The sequence below is a fragment of the Anastrepha ludens genome, chromosome 5 (genome assembly GCF_028408465.1).
Source record: "Anastrepha ludens isolate Willacy chromosome 5, idAnaLude1.1, whole genome shotgun sequence".
NCBI lineage: Eukaryota > Metazoa > Arthropoda > Insecta > Diptera > Tephritidae > Anastrepha > Anastrepha ludens.
The window spans coordinates 4,331,514-4,359,123 of NC_071501.1; the positions used below are offsets into that span (position 1 = coordinate 4,331,514).

Sequence of the window (27,610 nt, forward strand, 5' to 3'; positions counted from 1 at the left end):
AGTGGCTGGCGCTAAAATCCTCAATCGTAGATCGTCTCTTCAAACATCAAAAATCAAAAACCAACACTAAACAATATGACGTTTAACGACGCTATTGAGCCGTACAAGCCAGAGTGGGAAATCATCTACACTGATGGATCAAAATCAGACACCCACACAACATTTGCAGTGACAAATTATGAAGGTGTCACAATAACTGTCGGTGCTTTACCACAGCACTGCTCTGTACATACAGCCGAAGCGGCTGCGCTACATGAAGCAATGCCTTTTGGCTCACAAACAGGAGAGAAGTATGTATATAATATGCAGCGATAGTGAGTCGACAATTGACGCATTATTGAACACAAACAATAATACGGCGTTGATCAATCGTGTAAAGGAAATTTTACACCAACATATTAACACAATCAAAATCACGTGGATCCCTGGTCATGCTAGTATAAAAAGCAATGAATTTGCAGATGCACGCTCTAAAGAAGCAGGAGGGGAACCGAAAATACTATATTCAAAAATATATATCAATTGCTAGAGAGTGGGACAAACTACCACCATCACTACAAAGATCAAAATCCCACCGGTATGAAGCCAAATTACCCACCCACCAGTTTGCTTTAGTGAAGTCCTTAAAAAGTGCGTGCGCCTTAGAATAGGCCACACCTTAAGAATACACTCCCACCTCCTGAAAAATTCCGACAAACCCAGCTGTGCACATTGTAATTCAGCCTGTCCGTTATTCATATACTGGACGAAACAGGTTAATCACATTTGGTAACATGAAGCCGACCAACCTACTGAAGACATCGAACATTGCTAACATCAGGGCTATTAACAAATTCTTAAAACTGTGTAATATCTTAGACATATAAATACATTCAGCAACAAACCAAAATAAACTATGTAAGATAATTTGTCATAACACTTCATATATGTATCTTTAAATTTGTGGTAACATGAGCCGCAGGCCCTAGAAGCCAGCGCTGATCTTTTGTGGATTAATTATTTTTAATTATATTAGTTCTCATGTAAATATTAATAAAAAAATGGGCTATAAAATTGTGTACGCAGAAATGTTCTAAAGAATCTGATAAAAAAATCAAAAATTTGATGGACGCTTTTTTCATTTTTTTTTAATTTTGCACAAAATTTGGAACTAAGGTGTTTGTTATATTTATTGGAAAGCGTAGTCAGAAATTGGACTGATCGAATTGGCCATGTAGCAGTGGCGGACATATGCCGAATATCAAATGCCATGAAAGTACCTACCAGATTATAATAAAATAAAATTCATTCCAAAAATGTTTCCGTTTTGTATTATAATTTTATGCTTTCAAGCTCTTAACAACACATCCTATAGAACAAACTATATTTTTATAAAAAATTAACGAAAAAAAAATAGGGGGAAAAACTATTGCGAGCATTGAAGAAAAATAAATTTACTGAATCATGTGAACACAAGTGTAAGTATGTGGGAATCGACCCTGAGTAGTTAGAAAGAAAAAAAATCTCCGAATTCAGTTTCGCCATCAAAAAAAGTTCTCATAAAAAGTAGTAGTGCTCATAACAGAAAGTGCTTCCATTTATCAAAACAAACTAAAGAAAGCCCGTTCAAGATTATAAGGAGTCTCGATGGTATTATTATTATTCCTTTTGTGGGCCGAAATTTGCAAAATCGCAGATGACCAAAATAAATAAGGTCAAACTAATTTCAATAGCTTATCAGTTAACATTTTCCGCGGTATGCAGAAATCTCACACAGGCGCATCGAATTTTAAATTTCTATACAGATTGGCAGCATATTTACTAATAGAGAAAGAAAACAATTTCAATTTCCAAAAACAAAGCAAATGTTTTCCCACGAGTACAGGAAATAAAACACTGGCAACGTAAATTCGAGAAAGCAACTAAATAATTGATAAAATCAATATAAATAAAAAAATAAAAAAAAAACCGAAACAGCTTCTGACGTATGCACTAGCATTCAAAATAAAGTGTGAAATGCCCAAAAATGCAAACAAGGAAAAAAATAGCCGAAAGGGTGAGAAATAAATATCAAAATGCTTTAAATAAACAAAATAAGTAGAGATGGGAAACTCTACATGGTTTCCGACTATCGGCAAGTCAGCGATAAATTTTGGTAATATCGATGGTGTTCGATTAAAAAGTATTCGATATTTTTTTAAATCATACCTATTTTTCACCAACTTTTGCCTTCGTATCTGTCAATAGTTCTTCTCAATATGGTTTGAGTGCCGAACTATATAACTTACAGAAGAGGGCAGCTTTAGTGAATGCTACATTTAGCAATGTAATTGAAGGAGTAAAACTTCTGTAGTAAAAAATTGGGACAAAAGTTGCGAAAAAGGGAAGGGACGAATGGGGCACCAATATTGCGTCATGCCAATTTATTTCGAGGAAACAATCGAAGAAAAGCCAGCTTTAGCTTGCATGTGAGTATTCTGCTTCCGCGGTACTTTTAGCGTACACATTTTTGATATGGAAATTTAAGTAAAAACTAAAAAAAAGTGCGTATAGCGTAGTACACATAACAGAAGTGAAACTTTCAAGGCAGACAAAGAAAGAGGGAGAGACCCGAGAGGGAATGAGAGAGAGAGAGAGAGAGAGAGAGAGAGAGAGAGAGAGAGAGACAAAGAATATATACCTAAATAAATTCACAACATTTGCAGAGAATACAAATAGACAAAATTTACAAAAATAAAATAATAATTTAAGATAAATCAACACTTATTTTTTTTTTTTTTTACATTTGTTATATAATTAGACTTAAAACAAAATTGCATCATTACATTTCTTTAAAATGCTTTGGATCGGGAGAAATTAAGAAAAACGTGGTCGTACGGAGAAACTGTAGCTCTCTTTCTCCTTTTCCTCTACGTTATATCTTTTTTCTCTCTCGCGGAACGAAAATGCCCAAAACGTTGCATGGCCTTGAAACTTTACACTCCATTCTCGCTCGTCCATCGACGCCTAAGAAGTTTCACTTCATTAATATTGGCTGTTACTATAAGTCAGATAGATTTCCAGGTTTACTACTTCATTGTAATCCAAAAAGATGTTCGTAAAGCTTATAACAGAGCGGCTACTTAGATTAAGGTCAACAAATTCGGGTATGCTTATAGCGGCTGTTTTTATTTAGCTGTATGAGAACTATTCATATCAATAGCTATGATTTGACAGCTAAGAATGTTAAACTGTGTTGACATTTCTGTTTATTAAGATTTGGAAAACCATCAAGAATCGTTTAATGCTAGAACTACGTTTCCAAATGGTGGATATTAAAAAAAATTTTACAGATTTACAGAAAATTTATGTATGAAATTTTTACAAATAAACATTAAAAAACAAGTCACATTTCTTGAAAAAAGTAGTCAACCATTTTCTTGATCGAATGGATCATCTAACTCGTAGCCGCGGATATCATGTTCGAAAAGTAAATGTCATGAAATTATCTTGCAGATTATAATAAAAATTAATTTTTTCCAACAATGTTTCTGTTTTGAATTATAATTTTAAGTTTTCAAGCTCTTAAACAACACCCTATAATTTTAACTAAAAGTGCTTGCTGCTTAGCTAAATATATTTGCCCTGCTAACTGTTTCTTCTTTGTCATTAGCCATCGATAAACTATCGGTCACTAGTGACTAACAAACTATCGATTACAATCTACGGCGATCATTATCGATAGTTTCACACCATTGGCTACAAATCCTGTACATTTTTCTTGACCTTTAATTGGAAACAACCATCGGTAGCGAATGAAAATGTGTAAACAGAATTGGCGTTTCCATTTACTTAAAGCAAAGTTCAAAATATACAGCTAGTTTAACCCTCTAAAGACTGAAGAAAAATTACAATATACCAAAATGTAAGTCATAGATAAAACTTTATTTCGTCAAACTTTCGATTGCAAAGGTGTAATCTTGCTCCAAAATACATATGAAAATATTTATTGTGCACTCTCTGCATCCCTCAATGATCCGAAACACCAAAAGTTTATTCCGTATGAATTGTCCAAAACTCCATTTCTGAGCATGGAAGAAAAACAAAAAATACATCGCCAGCTGAAGCAGAAGTCTTCACAGCTTTTTCATACACGAAAGGTGAAAGGCTTTAAAACGATGTTAACAAATTTGTGAGTAGATATCACAACTCAAATCTTTTTTTAAATACTAAAAAAATTGCTTTCATGCAACCTTTTCCAAAATCCCCTTCCCCTCGATAGCATATCCAAAAATGTAATATACTTAAATTTGTTCAAAAATTCAAAGACTTAGGTGTAATTTTTGACAGTAGAATTTCATTTCATAAAATAAATGACCACTGCGAAAAATTCTTTGGAATCTTTGAGAGTGATTCAACGTCAAATGTGTTATAAAAAACATGGTCGTATATTACATTAATTTTGTCAGAGGAAGGCCACTTTAACAGGGACGAAATAGCTTTTGAAGAATAGAACAAGAATTTTGAACAATAAAACAAGCGTTTAAGTTATAGAAACTCATTATGAAAAGGCTGGATCTTTGAAAACGGCATATCGCAAAATTCGTAATTTTTAGTAACTTCAACAATTCAAAGATTGGTGACAACTGGCAGACCAAAACCTGGAAGCTCTGTTGACAATATTGCTGCTGGGGAATTTTTTTTCTAGCGAATTTTACAAGACTTTCATCTAACAGAGATGAAGGGGGATCATATTGCAGGGTTTTTCGACAGATCATGCGCGACTACTGTCAAATTAAATGCATATTTTTTCACTATTCACTGGCATTTCATCATTGAAAGACTTACGCCTAAATTACGGTTACAAATCGTAAAAATGTATTACGAAAATCGACGCTGTTTAAGAAGTGTCCGTTGCGCGCTTAGGCCAACTTATAGTGTTCGGTAATGAGACCCATTTCCGGCTTAATGGGTGCGTCAATAACCAAAATTGCCGCATTTGGCCTGAAGAGCAACCTGAAGCCATTAAAGAACAGCCATTGCATCCATTGGTGCGGCCTATGAGCTGGAGGAATCATCGCCCCATATTTCCTCAAAGACGAAACTGACGTAACAGTGAATACGAATTTAACGCTATCGCGTCATGATAAACGACTTTTTGATGCCAGAAATTGAAGCTCGTGGTCTCCACAACATTTCGTTTTTGATTCCAACAAGACGGCGTTACTTGCCATACAGCCAGTGAAGCAATGGATTTAGTGAAGAATCCATCTCTCGTCTTGGACCAGTGGATTGGCCACCAAGATCGTGTGATATCACACTTTCGACTTTTGTTTTGTGAAGATATGTAAAATCTAAATGCTTTGCGAAGGAGATACCTGTCGAACTCCTCCAGCGAGACATTCAAAATTGGTATTTACGAAGTGCCGAATTACGGCTCAGTCGGCTATCGGCTTACGGCTATCTTTACAAAATAAATGTCATGAATGGTTCTACACAAAAATAATAAAGACTGCCCAATCTATTTGAATTTTCGTGGTTTTATTTCAATTTAAAATCCGTTAGCTCTGATCACACTTTAGTTTCAGTTATATTCCTTATCGTAGCAGTAGAGCGATGTTTTTGCTTTGGTCTCTAGAATGTTTAGAGTAATTTAAACAGAAGTTTTGAATTTAGGGACCAAATGAATAGACAAAAAATCAAAACAAATGTTCCAGTGCTGCTACCTGTTCAATGAAACTTGCGTGTACCCACATTCTCTTTGAAAAAGTGTTTTAGAAAAAAGTAAAATATGGCATATACATTCTTGTGTGTGCCAAAGGTTTGAAGATGCAGATATAGATAGAATATGATCTTTATTCTGCCCTCAATTTCCTCAGTTTCGCTTACGTACCATAAGTGGACTTTTCCTCATTTTAGTAATCTGGAATTCTGTGTTAATAGAGTGAAGCGCCTACAGAGGGCGTCACAAGTGAAAGCGTAGAGGTGCACTGTGCCAATCTGTACCGCTGTAAGGTTAATATTGAGTGGATTTCCTTCACCAAACGAATTTATTCTAATGAAATACAGTAGTATTATTTACATTGAAAAAAAAAACACCATTGACCTTGAATTGGGTTCACAAAGAGAATTAACAAAAACGCTAACAAAACTCAAAAAAATATAGAATAAAAGGCCAGCGTAAAAATGTTGTGTGATTGTATGTAATTACCTCTTTACAAAGATTTTTACAAAAACTATTCATATACTGAAAACAAAAAACAATAAAATGTGGAACTGCTCGCATAAGAATTTGTGAATGAGAGGTGAACTATTTCCACAAATTTTTGTGTTACTTTTATTACCGCTTTTTTTTTCTTTTGGAAATCGACAATTCTTTTCAAACGGCCGGTAATGCTTTTAACACATCGTAACAGGTCGCAGCATAATTAATGCTGGTTTTATTTGTTTAAAGCACGCAATAAAAACCCAATCAATCACATTTATGTCATGAGCGATCAAATTTCAAGAGTTTCAATTCACAGCATTTTTTGGCAGGTGCTAATCACGACTTTTGACTACTAGTTTTCATAGATTTTTTCAAATTTTTTGTTACTGAAGGCAATCGCACGTGACTTCAGCAAAATTTACTGATTAGACTATAGTATAGCCACGTTTAAAGCAAAGATAAAATTTTATATTTGGATAGCATTTAAGTTTCATTAACAAGTTTGTTTGAAAAAATACTGAAAGAATAAAGCTTTTGTTTACGCTACCAATGCCTGATCATAAAACTGGTGAGAGATTTGTTTACTGCTCGTACACTGACCTGTTATTTGGCGCTTTTATTTGTTTTTATTTCCACTGCATTATAGAGCGATTAGGAAAATACTCGCAGCTAATTCGCAACAAGAAGTGTTTTCCGTTCAGGAAATAATATTTCTTGTATTAAGCAGTAAATTTGTATGCCACACACATACATACTAGGGTGGTCCAAAAATGCATGGGAAAAAATTTATATTAAAATTTTTATGCTGCCGCCCCCCATAATGGTAAAGAATGAAAAATAAAAAGACCCGTATTTTTTTTTTTTTTAATCAGACCATATTTAATGGTGCCGCCGGGGCTTTGAAATATCCCATGTATTTTGCATGGGAAAAAAATACTTTTTCGTAGATTTCATGTAAAAACCTGGAAAATGAATATATTTTAACCGGATACCTCAGTTTCTCTTCATAATTGGTCAGGGAATAACAACCAATCTCACAAAAAAATATCATAAAAGTAATATAAAATATTGTTTTTCGATTTTTTCTTAGATTTTCGTTTTATGGGGGATTTTTGGGGTTCTATAAAAAATAGTTAATACAAAAAAAATTAATTATTTCATAATTGGTTGTTATTCCCTGACCAATTATGAAGAGAAACTGAGTTATCCGGTTAAAATATATTCATTTTCCAGGTTTTTACATGAAATCTACGAAAAAGTATTTTTTTCCCATGCAAAATACATGGGATATTTCAAAGCCCCGGCGGCACCATTAAATATGGTCTGATTAAAAAAAAAAAAATACGGGTCTTTTTATTTTTCATTCTTTACTATTTTGGGGGGCGGCAGCATACAAATTTTTTTTGGACCACCCTAATACATACATACATTTATGCGTTGCTGAGTGATTTCTCTAACTTCAGTCATAGGGGAGGTCATCCTCGACAATCCTCAGACTCACCGCATGGACACCTAACGGACAATGTCCGGTGAGAGAACGTACCAAATTCGAGAGCTCCGGCTTTGTTAGCCTTAGAAGCTCCCTCGAACGCGCCCGATCTACCCGTGGCCGGAAAGATCTCGCGAGCCCAGCAGCTTCCCTTTATGTCGCTGTGACCGGGCACCTAGACGAGGCTAATATCGAAGTATCCAGATGCATCCCAGGGAGAAGTCAGGCATATCCCTACTAATTTCGAACACACAAATAACGAGCCCAAGGCTCCAATTGCCGCTTGGTTGTCAGAGAAGATATTTACGTACCTTAAAGTATTTACAGAAGAAAGCAATCAATCCACTGATTCCTTAATTGCGGCTACATCCACTTGGAAAACACTACAGAAAGTCGAAATTTGAACTTAATAGTGAGCTCCTTGCAGAATACTCCTCCGCCAAATCTTCAGTCCAACTTCGAGCTATCCGTAAACATATTTGTCATGCCCTCCCTCCAAGTGTTGCACACCGCTCACCCCTCCCGAGAGTTAATATGGATGTAAAAAGTAGCGCTCGGACCCAGCGAGGATGTACATTGATCCAGCAGCATGGAGATCAAGTCAAAGTTTTTAAGAACAATAGAGTGTCCTTAGCTAAAGATTAGCTTATGGTACGAACATCTTAGTCTGATTGCAGCGCATGCAGCGGATGTTTTCCCTGCGATACCACATTCAGTATAGCGTTAAGCGTCCCACTGATTCCAATGATGATCCATACAAGGCTACTGTATGGAAGGCGTCCACGTTACCCCTCTGTCAAGGAGGAATCCCAGGTACTTCACCCTATCAGGAAGTGCCAAGGGAGCGTCGGCTATTGAGGGGAGTTAAGCTCTACGTATTTTATATTTCCTCGTAAATAAGAGGATCTCCGTCTTCAGACCGCAATTACCGGGCTATTTCAAGACTAGATTTAGATAACCCTGCGTCAATTCCATCAGAGTATCTAAAAACTTCGCTCTTACAATCAGTGCCATGCCATCCGCGAAGGCAATCACCTGGCAGTCTGTCCTCTCCAACTCCTTTAGCATGTCGTTAAGCACAACAACCCAGAGTGGTTGCGAGAGAACACCGTCTAGCGGAGTACCTCCGCCCTGTCCGACGAGAAAGGCGCCGTCCTATTGTTATCGCTAAGCATTTTGTGGATATAAGGAAATTCAATGTAAAATGTTTATAATTGATTGCGGGTATTCTTCTGGCAGCTCGGTTGCACAAGAATGCGACAAAAAATGCCATTCTGCTCCTATTACGAAATCATTGTAGTGACTTCTTACTTTTGTGCCGAAATGCTGGACCATCAGAAAGGTATTTTTTCATATTATAAAAAATTGGTTTCTTTGATTAAAAGGAATTATGGAACTAACAAAACAAAAAGGAATTCAAAGATTTGATTAATTCTTCAAAAAATATGTGTACATACAAACATAGAGTATCGGAAAGCAAACAAAAGTGTTGCGTTTGCTGCGTCCGATTGCTGCGTTTATTTGTCGGATTCGATCAGGCTTCGCCACAAAATATTTCTCCCCCTTCGTCCAGAACCTCATCATCCATTTTATTTGCCAACTAATTAATTCTATGCAGCACTACATGGTTCGGTTCCCTTTTCTCCCCAGAGTTACTTAGGAGATTTGAAATTCCGCCACTCCTGAATGCTCGCAAAATGCCAGTCGAGTACCAATAGACTAATTAATGAATTCAAATTTATTTCAAGACATGAACACAAACAACTGTGTTTTGTTAGAAGCTGGCAGCCAAGTGTTGTGAAATAGTTGTGAATTATGGTATACGATTTTATTTTTTCAACTTCCAAACTTCTACTCAGCCATGCATGCGATTCGTCTCGGAGCTCTGGCTAACTATGCAAAGTTGCGCTTCTACATTGGCAGAATGTGCGATAATGAACTTGAGCTTGGAATACTAAAACTTAGCGATTGCAAACAGACACTCAACTAAACAAAACAGAATTTATTGATTATCATTTTGACTACATTTTTCTAGGTAAGTTTTTTCGCTATTTTTCGCACTGCAAATTTAGTTTTTATTCTTTGTTTTCATTCATCGACTTCTATTTCGCCAATCATTATTCCATATTGCGAATTCTGAATTTTATTGCTTTTCGACTACGCCCATACGAATTTATTTATTAGCGCCCATTTATTTGTCAACAAAGTTTCTCCCTTGCTTTTGCTCTGGTTTTAATTTTTCTTTATGAGTTTAATGGGATGATGTGGTTTTTATAGCCATTCGTACATATGTATGTATGTATGTGTGATTGTGTGTGGTCATACTTAATATTGAATTCCGAATACTTGCAAAATGTGTATCATCTTTTTCAATCGAATGTCAGTTCCAAATTGGTTACACTGGTTTAAAGCCAAAAAAACAAAATAATACAAGGTGGCGCAAAATTAATCATCCAATTTTGTCTTTGAATACATTTTTTACTAAATTAAAAAAAAATGATTTTGAGCGATAGAAACCTATATTTAGACCTTTACGCGCTCCATTGTTTGTCTGTTTGTTGCCAAAGTTATAAATCTTCAGAAAGGATGATTAATTTTGAACATAGTTATCAATACGTAGTTTTATAATTGAAATTTATTACCCCAAGTAATTTATTGGCAGGAAAACCAGCCAGTGAAATCATAGAAATCGGCTTTGAGTTCGCGCTTTTGTTAAACTTAACGGTCAATGCAAGAATTAATATTTTTATTCTCCTGCGAATAACTTCCATATCCATTAGAGAACTTTTTGTATCTTTATCTTAAATTTTTCCTAGATATAAAGGGTGTTCCAATAACAGGTGTTATTTTGAATAACTCGCTATTTCGGTAGATGTCAGTAGTAGTACGCCATTAATAAAAATGGAACCATACACGCTTAAACAAGGCATTGAAATTATACTACAAATTATATACACTATAAAATTGGTGAAATTTGGCAGAGACGGTTCGTAAAACTCGAACATTTTTGGGTCATCGTGAAGCACCTTGTCGGACCGCAATACAGAAATTGGTGAAAAACTTCGGGCTGTTGGGACAAGTTAGTGATGTGAAGAATAAAACCCGTGCAGGTCACTCAAGAACAACCGAACGCCGAAAATATTGCTGTTGTAGCCGAAAGGATTGAAGAAAACCCCGCTTTGTCTGTTCCTCGTCGTTCTTTGGAATTAGGAATTCCACAAACGTCATTACACCACATTTTGCATAAAGATTTGGATGTTAAGGCTTATAAAGTCCAGTTAGCACAAGAACTCAAGCCGGCTGATCATTAACTATGTCGTCTCTTTGCTGATTGTGTCGTTGAAATGCATGAAAATGATCCGGTATTTCATCGAAAAATCATCTTGAGGCCCATTTCCACCTCGATGGCTTCGTCAACAAGCAAAAGTGTCGGTTCTGGAGCTCAGAAAATCCAAGAGTTAGTGTGAAAAGCCGCTCTATCCACAACGAGTGACTGTTTGGTGCGGTTTATGGTCCGGCGGAGTCATTGGACCTTACTTTTTTCGAAAATGAAGCTGTAGCAACAGTTACTGTGAATGGATTGCGCTATCGAGAGATGATTAAGGTTTTTGTATGGCCGGAATTGGATGGTATTCATTTGGACAATGTTCATTTTCAACAAGACGGCGTTACGTGCCACACAAGCAACGAAACCATTGATCATTTCCGGGAATAACACCTCTTATTGGAAAACCCTTTATAATCACGAATAATCACGCACCAAATACCAGGCGCCGGAAGTAATTAATATTTTCAAAACTTCAATAAAAAAATCAATTGCTTCCAAATATCGTAGAACAGTTTCGAAAATGTAAATATCTGTTAAGTCGGTTATCACGCCAATCAAGAAGAAGAGAAGAATCTTTTTAAGAAAAGATAGCTCATTCTCCTACAAAATCATATAAATTCAGGATTTAAGCTTTGTGCAAAATCAAAAAAAAAATAAAAATATTCATTAAAATTCCTCTTATCTTTTCTTCTTCTTAATTGGCGCGATAACCGCTTACGCGATTTTAGCCGAGATTAACAAAGCGCGCCAGTCGTTTCTCTCTCGTGCTAACCGGCGCCAATTGGACACACCAAGTGAAGCCAAGTCCTTCTCCACCTGATCTTTCCAATGCAGAGGAGTCCTTCCTCTTCCTCTGCTACCACCAGCTGGTATCGCACCGAATACCTTTAAAGCCGGAGCGTTTGTATCCATTCGGACGACATGACCCAGCTAACGAAGCCGCTGGATCTTTATTCGCTGCGCTATGTCTATGTCGTCGTAAAGCTCATACAGCTCATCGTTCCATCGTCTACGATATTCGCCATTGCCAACGTGCAAAGGTCCAAAAATCTTACGCAGAATCTTTCTCTCGAACACTCCAAGCGTCGCTTCATCGGATGTTGTCATCGTCCAAGCTTCTGCGCCATACGTTAGGACGGGCATGATGAGAGTCTTGTAGAGTGTTAGTTTTGTTCGTCGAGAGAGGACTTTACTGCTCAATTGCCTACTTAGTCCAAAGTAGCACTTGTTGGCAAGAGAGATTCTACGTTGGATTTCAAGGCTGACATTGTTATCGGTGTTAATGCTGGTTCCTAAATACACGAAGTTTTTTACAACCTCAAAATTATAACTGTCAACAGTGACGTGGGTGCCGATACGCGAGTGCGCCGACTGTTTGTTTGAAGACAGGAGGTACTTCGTTTTGTCCTCGTTCACCACCAAACCCATTCGCTTTGCCTCTTTATCCAGTTTGGAGAAGGCAGAACTAACAGCGCGGTTGTTAAGGCCGATGATGTCAATATCATCGGCATACGCCAGCAATTGTACGCTCTTATAAAAAATTGTGCCTGAGCGATTAAGTTCTGCGGCTCGTACGATGCTCTCCAACATCAGGTTAAAGAAGTCACACGACAGCGAGTCACCCTGTCTGAAACCTCGTTTGGTATCAAACGGCTCGGAGAGGTCCTTCCCAATTCTGACGGCGCTGCTGGTGTTGAGCAACGTCATCTTACATAGCCGTATTAGTTTTGCGGGGATACCAAATTCAGACATCGCGGCATACAGGTAACTCCTTTCCGTACTGTCGAATGCAGCTTTGAAGTCGACGAAAAGATGGTGTGTGTCGATTCTCCTTTCATGGGTCTTTTCCAGGATTTGGCGTATTGAGAATATTTGGTCAATGGTGGACTTTCCAGGTCTGAAGCCACACTGATAAGGTCCAATCAGTTGGTTGACGGTGGGCTTCAGCCTTTCACACAATACGCTCGCTAGAACCTTATAGGCGATATTTAGAAGACTAATCCCGCGGTAATTGGCACAAATTGCAGGATCGCCCTTCTTATGGATTGGGCAGAGCACACTTAAATTCCAATCGGCAATAAGATTCCTCTTATCTTTTAATAGAACAAAAATCATAGAATATTAAAAATAAATAAATAATATTATGAAATTATTAAAACTTGTTATGAAATTCATCGATCTTTATACGCAACATATCGCAAAATTCGTAATTTTTATTGGTGCAAATAATCGTCCAAATGGTGAAAGGGTTGGTGAAAAAATTTCAAGAAACTGGTTCAGTAGAGGACAGAAAAGGACCAAAAGCTGGTTGTTCTGAATGTAATGAAAATAGTAAAGCCTGAAATAAACTAAATTCTTAGAAACATTGTTTTAAAATATCATCTAGGCACGTCTTTTGAACGGCTCTTTATTGAAAAATAAATCACAAATTTTCTGAATAATATTTTTTTTTGCCGTCAGGAATTTTAACTGTTACTCTCCTATTATAAATAGTCTACATTTATGTGCACAAAAAATTAAACAAGGTATGTCATTAGATATTTCTCTTTGTATAGATTTTGCTACATTCTTTCAAGCTACGCAAAATTTTTCCGACATTGCATGGATAAATTTCAAAATTTATGTTTAATTTATTTTAATGTTTATGTTTTCAAGTATCAACTTTTTTCAGCAAATTATTGCAATTCTGTAGTCATATTCTCGTACATTATTATTAATTGAAATTCTTATTAGGTATAACTTTTTATGGGTGTGCAGGTTTTTGAAATTGAATTTAATTTTTATTTGAATTGAGTCAGATTTGTTACCTACAATTCTAGAATATGTACTTCAATATATGTATGTATGTATGTACATCTATCTGCGTGTGTATGTATCAAATGAATAAATAAATTGCACTTCAAAGATTTAAAATAATCAAAGCATAAATTTGCATATTTTATAAAAAGAGAAAAATATGGATATATTTCATATTGAATTAAATTGTTTATAAAACGATGTTGAATTATGACCGAATGAAAATCATGTTTTTATTTAATATTTAAAGTACGGATAAAATAATTTTAATATGTTTTTTAAACTTGTTGGACATAAAATACGAATGTTGGCTTACTAAAAAAACCAAAATAAATAAATATATTAATAGTAATAAACAAAAATAGTTTGCATTTGGATACTAGTAACAGATTTCATATTTACTTTGAAAATTCAATATATGAAACTACAAGAATGATAGAAACAAGATTGCGCCCATCAGAGAGTGAGTGACGTCACTTTTGTGCAGTGTTGTCAACCATTTGCTCTTCGCAATAAATTGCTTTTTTGTATATCAAAAAGCGAAAATTTTTAATTTGGTGTTTGTTTCTTATTTTTTAATTTAAATCTACCGAAACTATAAGTTAAAAAAAAAACTTTATTATTAAACAAAAGAATGTTGCAAAAGGTCACTCTGAGAAGGTTTTAGTGTTAATGGAAATTTGTTGGTTCTTATAAAATTTGATATTTTGAGAGTGTAAATTTAATTTTCTAGGGCGGCCGCCGTAGCCGAATGGGTTGGTGCGTGATACCATTCGGAATTCACAGAGAGGTCGTTGGTTCGAATCTCGGTGAAAGCAAAATTAATAAAAGTATTTTTCTAATAGCGGTCGCCCCTCGGCAGGCAATGGCAAACCTCCGAGTGTATTTCTGCCATGAAAAAGCTCCTCATAAAAATATTGCCGTTCGGAGTCGGCTTGAAACTGTAGGTCCCTCCATTTGTGGAAGAACATCAAGACGCACACCACAAATAGGAGGAGGAGCTCGGCCAAACACCTAACAGAAGTGTACGCGCAAATTATTAATTTTTTTTTTAAATTTAATTTTCTGCTACTTTTAAGGACATGCAAGAACATTGAACGTCCTTCTCTCAACTCTTCTTAATATTGAAAACCTTTTTACACATTTTAAAAAGCGTTTGAATTTACTAAATGCGAATTAAAACCATAGAGGTGTAATCGTTTATTACGGTCGTAAATCCTTAGTGGGACATAGGCCATCAAGGGGTGTATTCATAGTAAAAATAAGCAAAAAAATACCAGTAAATACTGAAGAAATTATAACGACATTTTTCAAGAAGAGTACCTCATTTTGTAACATAACCTCAAATAAAGCAAAAAGGTCGTTGTCTTAACAAAAAACTCATAAATTCAATTGTACATAACTATAACACATTTATTTAAAAAAACGCACATTTTAAAGACAATTCGTCACGCATACAAAGTTCTTTAAGTAATTCAATAGAAATTTGGTATTTTATTTTCTTCAAATGGGCATTTGAGTGCGTTTTTATATCCAAAGCTAGGCAACACTGCAGTAACGAGAGAGAGACTCGACTGCTGAAAGCAGAAAAACACCAACAACAACTGCAATCGCAGGCAATGCGACCAGATGTTAAAAAAAAATAAAACGAAATAAAACTGAGTGAATTTTTGAACTATATTAATTTAAAAAAAAAAATATGTTTCACAAAATTATAAACATTACTTTTAATTAGAACAGGCTAGAAAAATGTCATGAAGAAGAACTAAAACTCCGAGACTAAATAACACAAAAAAAAATGCTAAATCAAGTTGCGAAAATGGTAATCTGGCCTTACTGGTGCTAAAACCATGTAACTCATTGTCAAATTCGCTGAGAGCAAAGTAACGGTACCACGATAAGCGCCATCTCATTATTCTTTCCATTATGTGAAACTAATTGTTGTTGTTGTCCCGCCTTTAAATTGGAACAGCCGCATGACTCATTAAACAGGCAGCAGCAGTAGGGTAGCAGTCTTGATTTTTCTATATTTATTATGTCTCTAAATTGCTAAATTTTGCTTCAGTTGCTGTAACTGTCATTCTTTATTTACAGATTGCGACATTCCTGGATTCAAAGCATAAAAAAATACATTTTTCTTGTTTTTTTTTCTTTACTGCTGCAACCTGTTTAATGTGCCTTGGATCAGCAGGCATTTTTTTTTTTAAGACTTAAGTGATAAACTTTACTCTATGACCTTCAAATTAATAAATTCTTGGCAATGACTTCTAATTGAGGCCAAAATATCGACAAATAAATAATAGAAGTAATTGAATTTGTTATTTAATTATTGAACAAGTTTGAGTTCCAAAATAAAGATACAAATATGAAATTTTCCTAAAGCAAAACTAAATGAATCAATTCCTTTAATTTGATTTTTTTATTTAAATGTTCACTTTGGAACAGCTGATTGGCTTTATGTGATACTAATTTCTTCGATATTTGTAGGAATCTGTGGATTGGTAGAGTTGCCATGCTAAATTTAATGATGGACTGAGTATTGATATTAAAAATTTAAGACCCTCAGGCCTGCCATAAGTTCTGTTGCAAGTTAAGTCTGCTATAGATGTGAAATTATAATACTTTTTTTAATGAAGTTAATTTTATTTAATCATGTAAATATAAAAACGAAACGAAACGAAGAGAGTACTGATCAACTCCTTCAACACGCCTTCTAAGGCATCTTCTTGGTATACTTTTGCCCCGATCTTCACCAAGTAAGTATATACTTATATATTATAAGTATTCAGCGCCTTTTATTGGACTTGGACTATAATTACCTCCAAGTCTAGGATTAAAAATATACCAAAACTCAAAATTTAAGTATTTTATGGTCCCAAACTTTAAATGAAGTTATAGCGTTCTTAGGATTTCTTACACTTATAGTACGCTAACTTGAAAATCATAATGTAGAAAATACGGGAAGAGGCGCCTTTCGTAAACTACTACTTTGTCCTTGTGGAATTTGAGAATTGAGTGACGTCAGCACATAGAATACACACGTTTTTATAGGCACTATCTACTCTGCGTTTCTTGACTTTCTTTTTACTCTCGCTTGTTCTTTCTCTTCTACCTCTTCGTCTTCTTCTTCTCCTTCTTCATCGTCTTATTCTTGCTCTTCTTCCTTTTCTAGGAAGACACATCTTGTATTTCATTATGCTTCGATGAAAGTTATTTGGAATCGGTTAGACAAAAATTTGTATAAACCCAAAACTCTAAGTAGGAAATCATATTTTTGATAATTTTTTTAAATTATAAGTATATACATATTTACTTGATATATAATATATAATCGGCGCGTACACCCTTTTTTGGGTGTTTGGCCGAACTCCTTCGCCTACTGAATACTTTTATGTGCTATTAATAATAAATAAGCAAACAACAATTCACTGCTACATAGAAATTTCGCTCTTATGGTAGTACTACTTACACACAAATAAGCCACTGACTGTAGGACAAACACCCGGACGTTAAAATTCAAAATGTTGCATGCAAATTAGAAATATCATTATAATTATACGCATAGAACTCAGATGATCATTAAATGAAGGCCAAATATTTCACGACTTTCTCAATCAGTGATCAAAGATTTATGATAAATTCGCACATAGGGAACATCAAACTCAAATATTGAAAATTACAAAAATATGTAAACATTATTATAATATGCAAGGCATACTTGCATATACTTATGCATATATAATTTGCATAGCATAGAAAAATTTCCCTAAAATCTGGCTATCGCAAGCTTTCGGAAAATTTTCCTCCGGAATAGTATTATCATTGGCTGCTTTGTGAAATAAACAACAAAAAATATGGACTCAAAACTTTAGCGATCAACTTCGCCTATACTTGGCAAATTTCGTAGCTCCTCATCGTATATTATTATTATAATCTTTTAATAATATTAGCAAAAATCTATAAAAAAGCTATAAATTTATCGCACATTACTGACAAGCCGACACTCAAACCACCAGACAGCCAAGCCAGCCGTCAATCTGGCACTCAGTCAGTCAGTCAGTCAGTCAGCAAGTCAGTCACTCGGTTGTCTACACACTCTCTCTCATGTGCCGAAACTGGAGGCGCTGAGCACACCAAACAAGGCGGCCGCAGCGGTGGCGGCACCTAGCCAACACTCAGCAGCTTTACCATTTTCGCAATACTCACAAATTGGGTTAATTACTCGCTTCGCTTGAAAGGGTGCTCCAGCCACATTTGCATTTGCTGTTAGAGCTTTTAAATTTTACATTTTTTTGTTTGCATAGCTTCTCAAATAATTTTAGCGCCAATTTTGGTTGTGACATTTGCGTTAAATCTAATGGTTTTGATTACAATGCACTTGCCATGGCCAATCGCGGGAATATTGAATTGCCATTAGCCGCAAAGACGAAAGAAAACAATCGATATGTCAACCGCAAACCGCAGCTATCGACATATGGCATTTAAGTGCATCACATCTACATCTTCATCATTCTTCGCCCGGTCGCCATTCGTCATATTAATGTCAGCATTTATGAGTAGACGTTAAACTATCAATTTTCTAACCATTTTTAGCTTAGCAGCTTAGGAGAATTGTGGGCATATTAGGCGGCATTAATACTTTATCCTAAAAAGTACGTATGTACAAATGTGATGTATGTATTTTTAAAAATGTATGTAATTTGTGGATTTTAATTAGTGGCGCCATCCCAAGATGTGCATAGAAAATTGTGCAAATATTAAAATCACAAAGCATGCATTATACTTATAACTACATACATATGTATGTATGTATGCACTTGCAGCAGTGTCTGGGAAAAGCACCCACAATTTCCTGATCAAGCCATTTGCGTAAACACTTGTCACTCATGCGCTTGTGTGTTATTATTTCCAGCCAAGGTTATCGAATGGATTTTGTAAATACTGCGAAATTCTATAATGCATTTGATTTACTACTTATTTTTGAATAAATTTGTTAATGCAAAGAAATGAAAATGAGTGATTTATTAAAAAAAAAAAAATTGTGATCATTTTAGAATATTCTCGGAAGACACCTATTTTCAACAGCAAAATAATATTAGGTTGAAAAAAGTGCTGATTTTCTAAATCAATCAAAAAGTGAACCAATTTTTTTGGCATACATATATTTAAACAGGTTGGTTGAAAAGTATTGAACGCGCCATTAATATCATATTTGCTTTGAAAGGTGTATCAGCAACAAAAATTCCAAGACACATTGAACAGGCAGCTGAATAACTTTTTTGTTTGATCTCTAAATTGTCAAATTTGGCTTAATTTACTGTAAACTTTTAATCTTTGTTTATAGATTTTGACATTCTAGGAACCAAAAGTGAAAACAAAATATATTGGCTGTTATTATTTTTGCTTTACTGCTTCTACCTGTTCAATGTGCTATAAAATTCCATAAAAAAATTTTAATGTGTCAAAGAAATCTGCTTCTATTCCACCTGTACCATCGCTGGCTTTTATAGTTTAATGTGATAGCAAAACCTTTAAAGATTAATCATATTTTTTTATCATCCATAGAAAAAAGATGCGTTTGAGCATCAAACAAAAAACATAACAACAGAAATATGCGCGCATACGAAAGATATTGCGATATCTGCAAAAACATAAAGCGCTATCAAATACTTTTTGTGATATAGAAAAGGCTACCGGTAAAATTGGACTAAAACTTAATGAGGGAAAAAGAAATAAATGTTGTAATCCAAAAAAGACCCGATAGTATACGGTACAATCAAAATCGGAAAGCGGTGAAAACTTTTACTTATTTAGGATTTAAACTAAGTTGTGACGACTCAATGAGCATCACAATGGGCGGTGAGATACCCATCGACCTCATGGTCCGGGAACGATTGGATGCGTGGGACTCCAAGAAGAAACACGTCATCACTAGAACGGAGACGCTAAACCTTGCTGCGGTAGCAAAGCCGATGGGATACTGAACAGAGTGGCAGATGGACGACGAAACTTATTCCATCAATTGACAAATGGGTCTAAAGGAACTTCGGAGAAGTGAACTACTTCTTAACTCAGTTCCTCTCGGGTCACGCATACTTCCGGAGTTACCTATACAGGTAACCGATTCCAAGTGCATATACTGCGAAGCACCGAACGATGACGCTGAACACACGTTTTTTAGTTGTGACAGATGGCTCGCGGAAAGAAATGTTCTGAGGGAGCAGATTGGCGACATGGCACCGAGCAACATAATCAGCAAAATGCTCGAACGTACGGACAGCTGGAATGCGGTACTGAAATACATTGAGAACGTACTACGAACAAAAAAGATTGACCTCGACACAGTGCAACAAAGTGAAACCGCACAGATAGAGACAGAAGAAGGCGAGCCTCTAGCATGAAAGCTGGCTATAAATATGGTGGAACCAGGCGTGGGGGAATAGAAATGGTCCTTTATGGATGCCGTTCTGGGCCCCCGAAATAATATAGAAAGCAGTTCCGGGAAGGGTGTCTCCCCAGAAGGAGAGGAGGGATCGTTTTAGTGGACACACCACACGACGCAGTAGACGACGGTCGCGAAGGCATTTTGAACCCTACCTCACCCACCAAAAAAAAAACAAAAATGAGCATCACAATCGACGAAAGAATAGAGCAAACTTCTCACTTGCTAAACTCTTCAAATCAAAACTGCTTCATAGACCGTTAAAAATTACGATGCATGAATCTGTAAGTGCAGTCAAAGACAACAACAATGAATAGCGCATAAGAAGGAACCATAAACTGGACCAACTACTAAAAGCAGAGAATGTTGTGCACTTCATCAAATCCTCAAAAATCACATGGCTAGGCCATGTCATTAGAATGAACCCTAAGAAAGCTCCAAGGCAAATAATTGACGCTAAAACATTTACGACGAAAGCAAAAGATAGAAATATCTAGGCCTCGAAAGATCAAGATGGATTGACGAAATTGAGGATGACATAAAGAAATTCAAAGTAAATAACTGGAAGGAATCAATCAAAGATCGGGTCATATGTTGACATTTTGTCCACCAGGCCAAAGCTCACACAGAGGTGTAGCGTCAATCGATGATAATGATGATGATGAAAATTTTTAGAGTTTTAATGTTTTAGCTTAAAAAACTATTTTTCAAAGATAATTTTTCAGGGCTCCAAATAAATTATAAATATGTGTGTTTATAGAAAACTCTCAAATTGGGTAACCATTTAAGCAAAAAAAATGTTTAAGTCAGCAAAGAAATTTTTCTTAGCCAAAATTGCCAACCTTCAGCAGAGAGTGAATGTGTGTTCTCAGCTGCTGCAACGGCTTGAAAATGAAAGTTGTTTGAACCGTTTCGTACTGGTGATGTAAAATGGGTCCTTTACAATAATCCTGTTCGCAAACGCCAATGGTTAGATAAAGATGAAACGCCACAATCGACCCCTAGAAATGGCCTTCACCCCAAGAAGATTCTCCTGTCTATTTGGTGGAATATGGCCGGTATTGTTTATTATGAACTTCTGGGACCAAACCAGACGATAAGTGCTGATTATTATTCCCATCAGCTATCAAACCTGAATGAGGCACTTAAATAAAATCGACCGTCTTTAGTGAATAGACGCAAAGTTTGTTTCACCACGACAACGTAAGACCTCATACCGCAAGGCAAACATTTGGCAAGCTGAACGAGCTTGGATGGGAGCTAATGCCGCCTCCACCATACTCTCCGGACATTGCACCTTGTGAATATCACCTGTTCCGTGGACTTCAATCCCATATGAGTAACAAGAACTACTCCTCAAAAGAAGGTATAAAAAGGGATATCGAAGCGTATTTTGACTCCAAGGACAAACACTGTTTTGGGCAGGGAATGAAAAATTTGCCTAAACGTTGTAAATAATGAAGGAAAATATATTTTTAATTAATAAATACTTTACACATCTTTTTTATTAATTTTAAAACCACCTTTAAAAAACGCACGAATTTATGGACTGGCCTGATACTTCAAAGACAATTCACTCATTAAGTCACACCTGAATGGTATTGCTAAGAATCATGCCTGAACGTTCTAGGATATGCCTATGTTAAATTTATTAACAAAGTAAGGCGCAGGGTAAACACTAGTATTGAAGCACGAACCAATAGTTTCATCTGTGATTCAGTGCTAACGCATACCGAAAGGTCACAATACTCGTAGATGTGTAGATTTGCCAGTGTATTGGCATGTATTATAGAATAAATATAATACATAGTCACTCAAATGAGATGGGAAATTTAACATTTTTAGTATGAAACATTATAATAATTTGCAACCACTTCTCCAATTACTTTTACAAAAAAGGCGAATTCTGCTTGTAAGACAGGTGGCATACCCCTCGTTGCAATATTTCCCACTAATCGATATCAATTAAATCTAATACCCCATCATTAGCAGTTCCAGAGATGGGCAGTATACAAATTTTAGGTTAAATTGAATGTGCCACGCTCACTTTTCTCCTATCTACCATTTTTCGTTATTAGCAGATATTGACAATTCACACGTACATATGTATATACTCGTATAGTCGTACTAAATTTCAGCACTTAACATAAGCCACTACAGAGATGATCAGTATGTATTTTTGTATGGGAGGTAAGACGCTTCTTTCTCCTTATTAGAGATTTATGTACCTAGCAGGCGTGATACCAAATTCGCATAATCATTAGTAATAAACCGACGCATGTATGAATCATCGACAGGTGTTTCGGCTAAGTTTCTGTACCAATTAAAGGAGTGCGTTCTGATGTTGTCCTACAAAGAAGCAAAGAGAGATGCCTACAGACTTATTTCGCCTCCGAATGATGTATAGTTCTTATCCCCAGTTTTTCAAGTCAAAACTTTTAACACGCAAAGGTTTACCATAGTCAATAAGCCAAGCGGAAGCTAAAGCTAAACTGAACACATCTAGCCTAGAGCTATTTATAAAATGCTAGTAATTTATAAAATAAAGCAAATACACCTTTTTTGATGAAACATTTTATTTTTAAATGGTCATTTAATTAGTAGACCACTGACCGCTGTTTAACACCTCGGCATTGTTAACACCTCCTACGAGCGTACCCACAAATATAGATACGTATACATACTTACATATACTAAAGAGCCCATTTAATACACTTGCTTAGCTTAGTTATTAGTTTGAATTTTTTGGCAAGAAAACATAAATAAATGATATAAATATATTTATGCAAATTTAGGATAAGCTAAAAAAAGGCACCAACGCATACAATATCTAAATTGAAATATTATTTTCGTGTGATTGTTTTTTTTTTCTCCATTATATTCAAAAAAAAAAATTTTTTTTTTAAATTTGTAAGAAATCTAGAAATAGAAATCTGAAAATATGCATTTTGCTATTTTCGTTAATTTTTCATTTTATTTATTTTTTATAGATTTTTTCACGATTATATCACTCAATACATTTCTTTTGCGCCATAAATCGTGCAGAAGATATAAATAAATGGAAAATTAAATGGGCATAAAAATGCAAATTCGTCAGTATACAAATAGGTAAGATATCAGACATACATATATTACATATGTACATTTGTATGTATTCATATTCATATTTTAAAAATTCAATTTGTTTATATTTTAAACCGAAATTAGCATAAGCATCAAAATCAATTTACATTAGTATCGGCATAAGTATTTTGTGTAGTCTCTCTCGCCTACGCCGAGCATATTGAGCAAACTTTAATGTAAAAATTTCAAAGGTAATTGTTTTTGAATGGTAACCACTCTCGTGTCAGTGCTATAAAAACTCTTTCACATGGTAAAAATAATAACAATGTAATCAATATAACCACGGCATGTAATGTGTGTGTGTGTGTCGTAATGTTAACTCACTAATGGAGAGAGCAGAGGGCACACATTTACATATCAAATGGAAACCTTTGCTGTTATAAAAGAGTTCATGTAACGATGAGTTTATAAGTACGAGTATTTTGCTAGTCAGCCGCCTGTTATTGAATGCATAATATTTCATGTATTCATGTATGTATTATAATCTGCATATTTCAAATCTATCATTTATTTAAATGATATCTGGTATTCAAATATGAAAAAATTCTGCGCAATTGTAAAGGCAATAAGGCAATGCTAACTACAATAAAGGCAGTATTTTATTTCGGCATTCGAGCTGCTGCTGAAATATTAGAAGTGCATCTTCTTGTTGCTCCACAAAAAGAGGTCCCTACAGTTTTTACGCCACCTTCAAATGACTGTTGTGCTTATGAGAAGCCTATTTCGCGGTAGAAACACACTCGAACTGCTTTAATTGTCTACAGATGACCGGTTGCTATCAGACAAAAAATTGTCTATAATTAGATCTTTCATGATCACAGCGGGCTTTTGATGGGACCTTTACCGAAAGGTAGTCGCTTACGAACCTATGCGACTATGATTACCGCTCCTTTTATTGTGATACCTTTTGAAGAAATTAGAATTAAATAAATTTATTTTTCTTATGACGTTCAAATTCGAATCTATTTCATGAATCCTTCGTTTACCATTTCCACTTGATTTTGAGATTTTTAATGGTTTAGTCAAAATCAGACCGTTAGCCGTCTCTCTGCGAATTTGACATAATCAGCTGATTAGCTGACGTAGCAGGGGTTTGATTGCGAAAAAACTAAGAATGTGTAGTGATATCCGAAAATTATTAATACCATGTCGCTTCGGTACCGTCTAAATAACGACTGATTGGACGAGTGTGAGAATGCATGTGAAAAGATCGTGCAGAATTCGGCTGGAGAATCGCCGCCGTGACGTAGCAGCCGGTGTTATTAGCCGAACCTAGTATTATATCATCCATGCTTGAGAGTAGGCGGGGCTAGAAGTATTAAAAAACCATCAGAGCACGTCAGTTCAATTTCGCCGAAGTGTAAAAAGTAGTTCATTTGATTATTGAATTATTATTTAAATTACCACCTCTCTAAAATTAACATTGGGGATGATACCAAGTGTAGACTCTGCCAGGAGGATGATAAAACCACAGAGCAACTGTACATCTTTCATCGATTTCAAATGGATCCGAATGAAATCAAGAATACAATAGGCTTAGTATTAACTACTTCATCGCTAGAAATCTCCCAATAGATTTACCAACTTGTGCAGGAAATGGGACAACTTTATGACAGCTGAGCCCAGACAGCTTAATCAATAACATGTGTGCATCACATGACTGTTGGAACGCAGTTAAAAGTTTTGCAAAGAGGATAATGCTGCACCTGCAACGCGCGAGTGGCAGCGCAAAACGCAGAGAAAAACAAATCAGCCCTCGATAGGAGATGGACTGTATACGAACTGACGACAAATAAAAGACGGTCGAGTCATGTGCTCACGACGGCGTAAGACAGTATAATATTACCGCAAGATCTTCTTTGCTGCAGATGCGTATAACATCCATACGCCCATGTGAGAGGAACCTGAGAGCATGCCACACATACCACTGGTATGACGGCACTGAGACATTACAAGACGAGCCTATAGCATGAAGCTGGCTACTAGTATGGTGGACCCAGACGTGGGTGAATAGTATTGGGCCATTTAATGGACACCGTCCTGGGCCTCCCCGCAGTAATGGAAAGTAGTTCCGGAAAGGGAGTCTCCCCAGAAGAGGAGGAGGGGTTGTTTTAGTCGCTACACCATTCGACGCAGTTTACGACGGTCGGTGTAAGTGCGAAGGCATTTTAAACCCTCCTCACCCACTACAAAAAAAGCAAAAAAAAAAAATACTTCTAAAACGAGTAGTAGCCTTTGGGCCTAATAAATTAATATTATCTTTGCATTAATTGAATAAGTTAGACCAATGTTTGGTGGTAGTTAACCAATATACTTTGGCACTTGCATATTGTTCTCTGATAGAAGAAAGAAAACATAAATTATAACTTTTTGGGAATAAATCCCATTTTTCCACTTTTTAAATTTTTTTGTGTTTAATTACAGTTAGTATAATTAACATATTTAGTTATTAAAATTTAAATGGAGTGACATCGAGTAAACGTGGATGATGACAACATCCGATGAAGCGACGCTTGGAGTGTTTGAGAGAAAGATTTTGGGCAAGATTTTTAGACCTTTGCACATTGACGACGGCGATGGAACGATGAGCTGTATGACCTTTACGACGACATAGACATAGCGCAGTGAATAAAGATCCAGCGGCTACGCTGGCTGGGTCATGTCGACCGAATACCCAGGATACAAATGCTCCGGCTCTGAAAGTATTCGATGCGGTACCAGCTGGTGGTAGCAGAGAAAGAGGAAAGCCTCCTCTGCGTTGGAAAGATCAGGTAGAGAAGGACTTGGACAGGATAGCACGAGAAAGAAACGAATGGCGCACTTTGTTAAACTCGGCCAAAATCGCGTAAGCGGCTATCGCGCCAATTAAGAAGGAGAAGAATAACATCGAGTAGAGCAAAAGCAAACATCTTTATGATGACCCAGAAAAAAATTGCTGTCTTTTATCTGTTACTTTGGCCCAGGTTCCTCACTGGAATTCTAGGAAACTGTGATGATGAGTTGGGTCACTTTATTTGGTTAGGTGTTACATATTTTTAATCCGATTCCCTGGATTCTCCAGTCCCAGCAGAGCGCTTTTCAAGGTTATGGTCGAGTGAGTGCATTCAACATAGTAAAATGCTTTAATCACTACAAAATAGTTAAAAGAATCTACTGTTATGTGGGTAAATAATATTTGCACAGTTGCAACATACCAATAATTCATATGACACATACAACACATAGCGCACATAGCACTCATGCCTTTAATAACTTTTCATTTGTTATATTTGTTGTCATGTTGTTCATTATTATTTGTTGTTTTCCATTGTGCTTATTTATTTACATTTTGCAACATTCTTTACAGTAAAATATTGGCTACTGCTAACTGTATTCTCTTCAAAGCCTATATGGTTGCAAGCCCTGCGGGAAAATTTGAACTACCTCAGAAAAAGTGGCGTAATGGGAAATGCTGCATATAGAAAATATACTGTGCAACCTTTCAATAACTCAATACATCGCCTGAGATAATACTTCCGGAGCACACCTTTTCACAATTCTTTGTTCTTTTTATTCTTATCGCTTGAAGCTTAGTACTGCGAAAAAATCGATGACGCTATAGCTCTTTTGTCTATTGTATCAGCCTATTGTTAGCAAATAACGCCAATTTCGATTTATTTTTTGCACTATCGATTGTTTTATTTAATTAACACTAATTGGCTGCGCTTTGTTAATCATTCTAGGTATTCATTGAAAACTCATTCTTCAATATGCTGCCTTACTCATTCAAATACTAAGTACCCCGCAAATTCACCGGGAAGAGAGAAGCGTAGCAGAACTAGCTGAGTCATATTTAAAAAAATTTGCATAACTCACACATAGCCCAGGCACATCAGTACGGTGAGTAACAGCAGTAGATCAGCTGATGTGACATTTTAATTTTATGTGTTCTTTAAACTGTCAAATATTGATACTTCACTTTTGACATTTTAGGGCAGTCAAGCATGAACAAAATCAAGCAAACTTTAAAACTACTTTTTAATTTTTTTTTGATCTAGGTCCTTTCAAATTTCTTTTGATGGGATTGAACATATTTAAAGGGACCCGTAAAATTTCGAAAAAACATTTTTTTTTCATAAAATGTTAATATAATCCTTTAAAAATATGTCAAAAAATTTTAGAACGTCATTGTAATTATTTCTTATATTATAGATCGTCAACCGTGACAACTCTATTCTTGGCGTTCGAGCGCTGGGAGAGGAATAGTTACGTTGTATTCAAACTTTA

General features: G+C 35.8%; 1 protein-coding gene and 1 long non-coding RNA gene across 7 annotated transcripts in view; one reads left to right on the plus strand and one right to left on the minus strand.

The window, feature by feature from the left end:
- The window catches only part of LOC128864203 (thrombospondin type-1 domain-containing protein 4), a 203,148-nt gene that overhangs the window by 22,420 nt on the left and 153,118 nt on the right, over positions 1-27,610 (minus strand). The window lies entirely within an intron of this gene.
- The window catches only part of LOC128864210 (uncharacterized), a 49,105-nt gene that overhangs the window by 20,590 nt on the left and 905 nt on the right, over positions 1-27,610 (plus strand). Inside the window, exons 2-3 of the long non-coding RNA XR_008454658.1 lie at positions 23,212-23,329; positions 27,067-27,223. This is a non-coding gene — a long non-coding RNA (uncharacterized LOC128864210). The remainder of the gene's footprint in view (positions 1-23,211; positions 23,330-27,066; positions 27,224-27,610) is intronic.